The sequence below is a fragment of the Silene latifolia genome, chromosome 8, assembly GCF_048544455.1.
Source record: "Silene latifolia isolate original U9 population chromosome 8, ASM4854445v1, whole genome shotgun sequence".
Taxonomy (NCBI): domain Eukaryota; kingdom Viridiplantae; phylum Streptophyta; class Magnoliopsida; order Caryophyllales; family Caryophyllaceae; genus Silene; species Silene latifolia.
The window spans coordinates 113,289,752-113,299,833 of record NC_133533.1 but is presented as its reverse complement, the minus strand read 5'-3'; the positions used below and the strand labels follow the sequence as shown (position 1 = coordinate 113,299,833).

The 10,082-nt window shown below is 37.8% G+C and overlaps 1 pseudogene; it reads left to right on the top strand.

The window, feature by feature from the left end:
* LOC141597438 (topless-related protein 4-like) lies at positions 1 to 9,689 on the top strand (annotated as a pseudogene).
* Positions 9,690 to 10,082: the final 393 nt, after the last annotated feature.

The following is a 10,082-nucleotide window of genomic DNA, read 5'->3' as shown; positions in this document are numbered from 1 at the left end:
CCCAAGAAAAACTCCCCTCTCTACATGAGAGAGAAATTTCACAACAAAAAAAATTAAAAAAACAAATTAATTGTTTTTTTTTAGATAAAAAAAAAAGTTAGTGAACAAGTGAAAAATTTCACCTTCTTGATCTATTTCCTCTCTAGGTATTAATCTATACCCCTTCCGTCTCGCTCATTTTTTTTATTTTTTTTTGTTTTGGAACGAGATATTTTAATCAAAGGTAAAAAGATAATTAGTACGGAATTTTTTTTTGAGTTTTTTTAATTTTCAGGCGTTGATCTAAGATTTAAAGGAGGAATTAATTTTTAATTGTTTTTTTCAGGAAAAAATAAATGTGAAGGAGATGTCGTCGTTAAGCAGAGAGCTGGTGTTTTTGATACTTCAGTTTTTGGATGAGGAGAAATTCAAGGAGACGGTTCACAGGTTATTTTTTTTTTGATTTATTTGATTTTTTATTTTTATGTTAAAATGTTAGTGCAATTATTACATATGTTGCTGAAATTAATGAATAAATGATGTGGTTTTGTATGTACTTTTTCCGTCTCAGTTATTTGTTTGCCTTTTATATTAATCAAACGAAACAAATAATTGAGATGGAGTGAGTACGTATGTACTATGTATGTGTGAAATGTGTGTTAACAGTAAATGGGGTTTGCTTTTGGCTTTTGTGATGCGGAGGGAGGCGAGAGAGAAAATTAAAGTGGTGAAAAAGAAATTAAAAGGAAAAAAAAGGGGTATTTCTGACGTCATTATGACCTAATTGTTTTAAGTGTGAGTAATTAAGTCAGATGGTTGTTGTGTGAATTTAATTTAATTGAGGGGGAATCATACCATTTCACAGAATGAGATTGAGTAATTTGTGGTTCATTGATTTTAATGGCTTACTATACAAGGAAAGTTCTGATTTTTTCGCGTTTGTAGGGATGGGATAGATGTCTTACTGTATTAGAGAAGGTGTGTTTTTCTTTCCTCGTTTTGAGGCGAGAAAGGAACTACTAGAGCTTGGAACCAGAAAGGGGGCAGGGTTAATTGTTAGTTGGAATGTGGAACATTAAGAAAAAATCGAGTTTCAGTTGCTTCGTCAGAAGTACACTCTTAGTATTGTGTGGCTTGGGGTTTGAGGCGGAGTGGTGGGTGTTTTATCGTGTTTATTGCTGATGCCTGATACAGATTTTGCCATTTTGGTATTAAGGAGACGATTGGGATAACAAATGTTATATGCCATTTCAAATCAATTGTATGTGCAGATTGGAGCAGGAGTCAGGGTTCTTCTTTAATATGAGGCACTTTGAGGAACTGGTGACTGAGGGGAATTGGGATGATGCAGAGAAGTACTTAACTGGCTTCACAAAAGTCGATGATAATAGATACTCGATGAAGATATTTTTTGAAATCCGGAAGCAGAAGTACCTAGAGGCGTTGGATAGGCAAGTCCCTACTCGTGTTTGACCAAAATTTATGAGTTCCGGGATAATTGAAGTTACCTTATCTAGCATTTGTGGTGTTTGTTTTATCTTGACGACTGCAGGAAAGATCGTTCAAAAGCAGTTGAAATTCTCGTCAAGGATTTAAAAGTGTTTTCTGCGTTTAATGAAGAGCTTTTCAAGGAGATAACACTTCTCTTGACTTTGGAGAATTTTAGGTAGGGGCTGCGAATTTGCTTGATAAGAACACCCTTTAACTGTGTAAAACTTTACCTGATGAGAGGGCACTGTCGTTAAACATTGCAGAGAAAATGAACAGCTATCCAAGTATGGAGATACTAAGTCAGCTAGAAGCATCATGCTTGCAGAACTAAAGAAACTGATTGAAGCCAACCCCTTGTTTCGTGACAAGCTACAATTTCCTACGCTGAGAAACTCAAGACTCAGAACTCTAATAAATCAAAGGTTAATCCTTAAACGCAAAATGGAAAGAATGATTTGGTTGTTGTGGTTGTTTTTCTGTACAATTGTTTAGTTGGCAGAAGTGTGGAGTTGTGCTGACATTCTCTTCTTCGATGGCATTATAGTCTGAATTGGCAACATCAGTTATGCAAGAATCCCAAGCCTAATCCCGACATAAAGACGCTTTTTGTTGATCATACATGTGGACCACCTAATGGGGCACGTGCACCGTCACCTGTGACCAATCCACTGCTGAATGCTGCTCCTGTCCCGAAGGCTGGAGCTTTTCCCCCGCTTGGTGCCCATGGAGTAAGTGATGATAATGCTTAAGGTTGTTTATTTCTTTAACTACAACTTGATGTTTGACTATCTATTTTTATTCCAAAATTATAGCCATTCCAAGCTGCCCCTGCTGCTCTTTCGACATCGATTGGTGCATGGATGACTACATCTCCTGTTCCTCACCCTGGTCCTTCTATTGGTCCAATGGGTTTGGGTGCTCCGAACAATACAGGTATCATACGGAAAAATGCTGTATTTATGAGATATGACTACTCATTCTCTGGATTTTGGTGTATCCTATTTTCAATGCGAAGGGAACGTAGTTTTGTCAACGATTCGTTTTAAATGTATCAAGAATCTTTTTTAAGTACTATTCTTCATTTTTGCAATTTATAGTTTTCCTTCTACCCTTCTTTATGCAATATTTTTTTTTTCTTTCCGTGCAGCGGTAGTTAAGCGTCCAAGGTCTCCCCCAACCAATAGTACAGCTATAGATTACCAAACAGCAGATTCTGAACATGTGATGAAAAGGCAGAGACCTTTTGGACCATCGGAGGAAGTATGTGAAACTATCTGCACTTAATTTGTTCTATTTTAACTCATCATTCTCTTGGTTAAGGCTACTGTTATCATTGCATGAATACAACAATCACTTCAGCTTGCCGTTTACTCGAGGTTTCAGCTTTTAGGCCACAGAATGCCTGTGGTCATTCGCATCGCAGTAGTAGTATTGCACCGATTGACTTCCAAGTTATAGTCCTCGATCTTTGATAGTCATCTAAACAAAATGCGATTACTATTAGTAAAATCATGCATTATTCTTAAAGTTATAGGTTTTTTTGAGCTTGTTAATTTTGGTGATTTTAATGCACATGTGAGCAGGTCAACAATCTTCCTGTCAACATTCAACCTGCTGCATACAATAGCCAAACCCTTGGACAAAGTTCGGACTCTCCTATTGATCTTCCAAAGAACTTTGTCACAAATTTAAGCCAGGGATCTTCTGTCAAAAGTCTTGATTTCCATCCCCTGCAGCAAAATCTACTTCTAGGTTTGCTCCTGTTGATGAAAACTTTCCTACTGTTCTGATGCTTATTTCCCAATTTCAAAGGTTGAAAATTTTTCTTTGTTGTCTCAGTGGGTACAAATATGGGAGATGTCTTGGTGTGGGATCTGGTGACCCGGGAAAGAATTGCTTTTAGAAATTTCAAGGTTTGGGAACTTGGTGCATAATCTATGCCTGTGCAGGTTAGTTATTTGTGGTGGAATGGTTGAGCATGATTGAGTTTCTATAGAGTATTGTCTGACTATGCTAATTGCACCCCCATATTTTTCTATTAGGGTTCTTTTCAAAGTGATTACTCCGCTTCAATAAATCGGGTCATGTGGAGTCCTGATGGAACTCTTTCCGGTAATATACTCTCCTTTTCCCCATTCTGCGCTTTATCTGTTGTGGCTTTTGCAGGCTTATTTTTTCGGAAGCATACGTTTTACCGTTATTGTATGTTTAGTAGGGGTTTAATTTCTTTGAAAACACAGGTGTTGCATATTCAAAACATCTTGTACATGTGTACTCTTATCATGGGCCCAACGACATGAAAAACCACTTAGAGGTTTGTATTCCGTTCACTTCTGGGCTATAACTATACCTATTTGCTCCCAACGTTTAAACTCTGTTTTCAAAGTGCTCATCTTTTCATTTTTACAGATAGAGGCGCATGCTGGCAGTGTGAACGATCTTGCTTTCTCTTTTCCCAATAAACACATATCTATTATTACATGTGGGGATGATAGGCTTATTAAGGTAATTTTTGTTGTCCTACTTTGAATAATAGCATTGCTGAAATTAGAAATGTGGTATTACCAACTCAAAAGTTAACATCGCTAGGTGTGGGATGCTGTCACTGGAGCCAAGCAATATACTTTTGAGGGTCATGAATCTCCTGTCTATTCTGTGTGCCCTCATCACAAAGAGACTATCCAGGTACAGACTACAGAACATTATGTTGTACTTGTTTTGTTTCCTATTTTAGCGCCCTGGTTGGAACTAGTGGTAAAGGTTATTTTGAACCATGGATAGAAGTGTAACAAGTACCAACCAAATTAGACCAGCGGGATTATAGCATAAGCATGGAATGTTAAATCATCTCAATTTCAGTTTATTTTCTCAACGGCAACGGATGGCAAAATAAAAGCCTGGCTGTATGATAACATGGGTTCAAGGGTTGATTATGATGCCCCAGGTCACTCATCAACTATGATGGCATATAGCGCAGATGGTTCGAGGTATCACTTACATTCCTCCTATGTATTGTCAGTTGAGTAGTTAGATATCAGAAAATTTTGGCCCCCCATGTAGCTAAATTTTACATGGAGTGCTCTTTCTTGTAGACTGTTCTCATGTGGGACCAACAAAGAAGGTGAATCCTTCCTTGTGGAGTGGAATGAAAGTGAAGGAACTGTAAAACGCACATATCTTGGCCTTGGAAAGCGGTCTGTGGGAGTTGTGCGATTTGATACTACAAAGAATAGGTTTCTTGCTGCTGGAGATGAATTTACAATCAAATTTTGGGATATGGATAGTGTTAACCTTTTGACTACAATTGATGCTGATGGTGGATTACCGGTAATACTTGGAGAATGCTGAATGTCCTTTTGACTATTATTTCATATAGATTTATTCTACTCATGCATCTTTGTTGTACATACCAGGCTTCTCCGTGTATCCGGTTTAACAAGGATGGGACATTGATGGCTGTATCAACAAGTGACAATGGTGTAAAGATTCTCGCTAATGTGGAAGGATTTAGACTACTCAGAATGGTAGAAAATCGCTCATTTGATGCTTCTAGAGCTGCTTCTGCAGCGATGGTGAAGGTTCATACTTGCATCTTTTTGTTGATATCACCACCCTTTTTACTGGCTCTCAGAGAGGAGTTATAATCCCTTTCTTCAGCGAGTCCTGTATGAGACGGCTCACATGTCTTAGACTTGAGATCAACCCAATCTTTTATGTATTCCTCGTTTGTCTCACACGTAAGACTGTCTCATAAGTCCTTGTGCTCTTTCTGATTTCTAGTTTCCGTACACACTTCAGGGACCCATAATCGGCGGCGTATTCCCATCTGGCAGTGCTTCTGTGGGAGCTGCTATAGCTGATCGAACAGTTGCTGTGCCTGCAATGGTGGGAGGAGTACATGTCTGATATTCTCTTTACTGTTGTCTTTTCAGACTTGCTATTACAAATGACCTGTATTGCTTCTTGTAGACATGATTTTATGAAGTAATACCCCAATTCTTCCATCTTATATGCAGAATGCTGATAATAGAAACTTGATTGATGTTAAACCCAAGTTCCCTGACGAATCTGCAGACAAGTCGAAAATATGGAAGCTGTCAGAAATAAGTGAACAGTCACAGTGCCGCTCATTAAGGCTTCCTGATAGTATATCAGCAATGAAGGTTAGCACTGTCTCCTATATATCATAGGGGTTGTTCTATCATGTGCTCTAGGGGCACATGTTATAAAATATCCTTTTTATTTTTTATTTTTTTATTCTTCTCTCTTCTCACTTATTTCCTCCCATATCAACGTGACATTTATTCTTCCCTCAGTACCGCTGGAAACTCAACCCCTATAATACCCTATTCTGTGATTTACTTTGCCGGCTTCACCACTGAGCATATTAAACATCCTAGAAAAGGTTGTGCCAACCTTGCTGAGGAAGTATCGCACGGGGCTTGTGGGAGTGGTAGTTCGAATTTTCGACATCGTGTTTTTTCATAGCTCTAAATTGTGGTTCCAGAGATCAGTAAGTGAGACTCCCAATGATAGATGATCACTTCCGGAACATTTAGCTTTTGTTCAAGAGGTTATTTCATTTTATGTTTGCGATTTTAAGTGGATTTTTTTTTATATGTAGCTGGGTTGCGATTCTGTATATGCTATACAGTCATTAATGTAGTATCAAATGTATCACATTCTCACTAATGGAAGTAGAGTGATGGAAGAAGAGAGGAAGGAGAAAAGTATTTAGGGGAGAGAAAATTATGTAGGTTTGGAAGAAAATAAGTGAGGAGAGAGAAAAATTAGGGTGTTCAGTCGAATTCCCAAAATTAAGTACAAAATATTAATGTTTACATGTACGGAATACTAATGGTAACATTGGTAAGTTACGTGCCTAAAGTGGTTCAAAACCGAATAAACTTATTGAAGGATAAATCTATATGTTGATAGTACATATTTACCCGTGGTTGGCGTGATATATTGAAATCTGGTCCCGATGATCTGCAAATCGGATATATCTGGGGCGATAACTATTTTGAAATTTGAAGTGTTGGATCATGCGTGCTGCTATTAATTTTTTTCATTGATGGTTTGTGCATGTAAATTTTTTGTAGTCGCGTCTACCCATTTAAATGCAAATTTGTTTTGGCCAGCGTGAATCATCATACTTCAGTACTCGACATAGTGATTAGTGTTGATAGTTAATGTGTGAAACAAGTCCTTGCATTTCTGGTCAAATGGTAGAGAATGGCCTGTAAATGCTCAAGTTTGGGGTCTAATATAAATGGTGTGTTATTTATTTCTTAGAAAGCTGGCAGGACAACGTATAATTCTTTCCTTGACTTTTCGGAGGATGTGTAAATTGCGTTTGTTTTCTGGCTGCCTGGTCACTGATCAGGTCTTTTTATGATATTACAACGATTACAGCGATTTACATTACATGATGTGTTTTATCATATTTCCAGGTTTCAAGGTTGATTTATACAAATTCTGGTTTTGCCATTTTAGCGTTGGCATCAAATGCTGTACACAAATTGTGGAAGTGGCCCAGGAATGAGAGGAATACCAGTGGCAAGGTAATTGCTGCATTACAAAGTTTCCTTTGAGATGAGATGGTCTCATGATAGGAGAAAGTTTTGAGGATCACCTGTACAATTGATGGTTATATCTTGTTTTAAACTTTTACTGGCTCAATTTGTGCAGTAAGGGTGGGAATTTTAGTTCAACTGGGTTGATCCCTCCCTCACTGAAGAGACAAACTGTAACTTTAAAAGAAAGTCTTTCGTTTGTCTCTGGTGTACATGGTTTTTCTAACTGTTGGCTTTAATATTTCTACTTACAGGCAACCGCAAGTATTGCACCTCAACTTTGGCAACCCTCAAGTGGAATATTGATGACAAATGACCTGAGTGACACTAAACCTGAAGACGCAGTGTCTTGCTTTGCACTCTCGAAGAATGATTCTTATGTTATGTCAGCTTCTGGAGGGAAAATCTCGTTATTTAACATGATGACCTTTAAGGTAGCTGTTATTTTTGATTTATTTTTTCTTTTTCTCATTTTTTGATTCTATATTATCTGTTACATTGATAAAACTCTGTATATCTTATCTGTAAGTTATTTTATGCAGACAATGACAACATTCATGCCCGCGCCTCCTGCGGCAACATTTTTGGCTTTTCATCCTCAAGACAACAACATTATTGCTATTGGCATGGAAGATTCATCCATTCAAATATATAATGTTCGCATAGACGAGGTCCTGAGAAGATTTGGCAATGTTTCTCTTTTTCCACAAATTTTCATGCTGTCAAATCATTGACACATGACATGCCTTTTTTTTGCAGGTTATGACTAAACTAAAAGGACATCAGAAAAGAATTACTGGTTTAGCCTTCTCAAGTGTCCAAAATGTGCTTGTATCTTCAGGATCTGATTCTCAGGTTTTCCCATACTTGATCTGGCCCGGTTTCATAACAATTAACTCATCTTTGCAGCGAGCTTCTTGTAAGTTTATTGGCTGACAGTTACATATTTGCAGCTATGTGTTTGGAGTATGGATGCGTGGGAGAAGTTGGGATGCAAACCAATGCAAATTCCTAGCGGAAGAGCTGTGAATCCCCTTTCAGATACCCGTGTTCAGTTTCATCAAGATCAGACACAGTTGTTGGCTGTTCATGAAACTCAAATCGCTATATATGAGGCTCCGAAGCTCGAATGTCGTAAACAGGTATCCTTTCGAAATGAGATTTGTTGCCAGTATGGTGAATCTATAATTCTATATTAAATTATCAAACGTGGAGCTTTTCGTTCGAAATCCTTTTATTAGGCAACATCTATCTCCCATCCTAATCGTCTTCCCACACTCCTTCCGTCATAAAAGAAGTGTTGAAAAAAAATGTCTTGAATTGAAGATTGGACTATATATTACTATTATTATTATTATTATTATTATTATATTAAGAATGAGAGGTGGGGGATGTCTGAAATCTCTGAATGGTCACTTAGGTGTGGGAATAGCCATTTCCTTTTTGTGTCATCTGTGATAATCTGTAATTAGGTAGATTGAAATTATTGAAATAACGTTTTATTTTCTTTGTAGTGGTTTGCTCCTGAAGCAAGAGGGCCAATAACATACGCAACATACTCTTGTGATAGTCAATCGATATACGTGAGCTTTCAAGATGGAAGCATAAGCATTCTCACGGCCTCAAATCTAAGACTGAGGTGTCGAATCAGTTCAAATGCTTATCTGCCACCCAATCCAAGGTGATTAATCCTTTTGTACAGTACTCATCATTTCTAACAGGTTGTTTATAACTGATCCCATTCTTAGTTATTTTATCCTAATGACCAAAACGCTTAGAATGGTCCCCAACCTACCTGCATCACCTTTTCAAATTCCTTAGTTAAGGACATAAAAGTAATCTAGTTTGCAAAATAGCCAACACCTGCTTGCATCCGCTTTTCTAAGCTCTTTTCCAAAAGCAAATGTATACAACTTGTCGAAATAGAGGAAATATAACTTTGAAACGAGTCCATGACTCTGTACATTGCTAGAAAATAATCTGCTGTTTGTTTGTTTGTTTCAACAGTACAAGAGTGTTCCCACTTTGCATTGCTGCACACCCGTCCGATGTCAATCAATTTGCACTAGGACTCACGGATGGTGGTGTTTGTGTCTTGGAGCCGCTCGAATCTGAAGGGCAGTGGGGTACTCCTCCTGCTGAGAATGGTACTGGTACCAGCAATGATTCTGGAGTACCTGCAATAGATCACCCTCAAAGATGATTCTTTTTATTATCTAATCCAAGTGTTGTACAAAGTTGTCTCTATTTCCCGCATTTACCGCGCTTTTGAAAAATAGGAAAGCTGTAGGAATGGGGATCTATTTTCAACGTCCGAGTTTGTCCTCGGACGTCCAAATGAAGATTTATGTAAGGCAAGCCTTTTAGTCAGGTTAGAGTCCCGTTAGTTTTAATTGGTCTAAAATGTCATTTAGAAAGGAATCTGACCTCATTTACGGTAATGTTATAGCTTTAGAACTTAGCTTTTACTGGTAGGTAGTGTACTAGTGTTACTCCTAGTTTTCGTTTTAGATTTAGGTTTTACATTAAAAAAAATTGTATGAACCTCAAAAGTTAAGGGTTCTGTTGATTATTTTGTAATCCGTAGTTTGCACTGGGATTTACTACTTGGTTTGCTTCGTATATACTGGAATCATGTTTTATTCAGTGTTACTACAAGTCCAGTGATGCACTGTGATTTACTGGACTTGCTTTAGGAAGTTGGGTTGAACGCCTTTGAGCAGATTCAACTATTGTCTTACGAAGATGTTGATGGAGTCTGAACTGTGCCAAGGATTCAAAGAATATATGATGTAAATGCAATGACCAACAAGTCTTCACAAGTGCTAAAATTCGAGATTCAGAGATTTCAAGACATACATTCCCTGTGTGCGAAACTTAGGCGAGCTATTCTCTGTTGATTAGATCGGTTACTCTTGAGCACTTGGATGATCAAGTAAGGGGAGCTGCTCTTGTTAGACCCAGAGATTTCAAATTCGAGATTTAGGAATGCAACAGTGCTAAAATTTGAGACATTGCTTTATCGATTACATCATT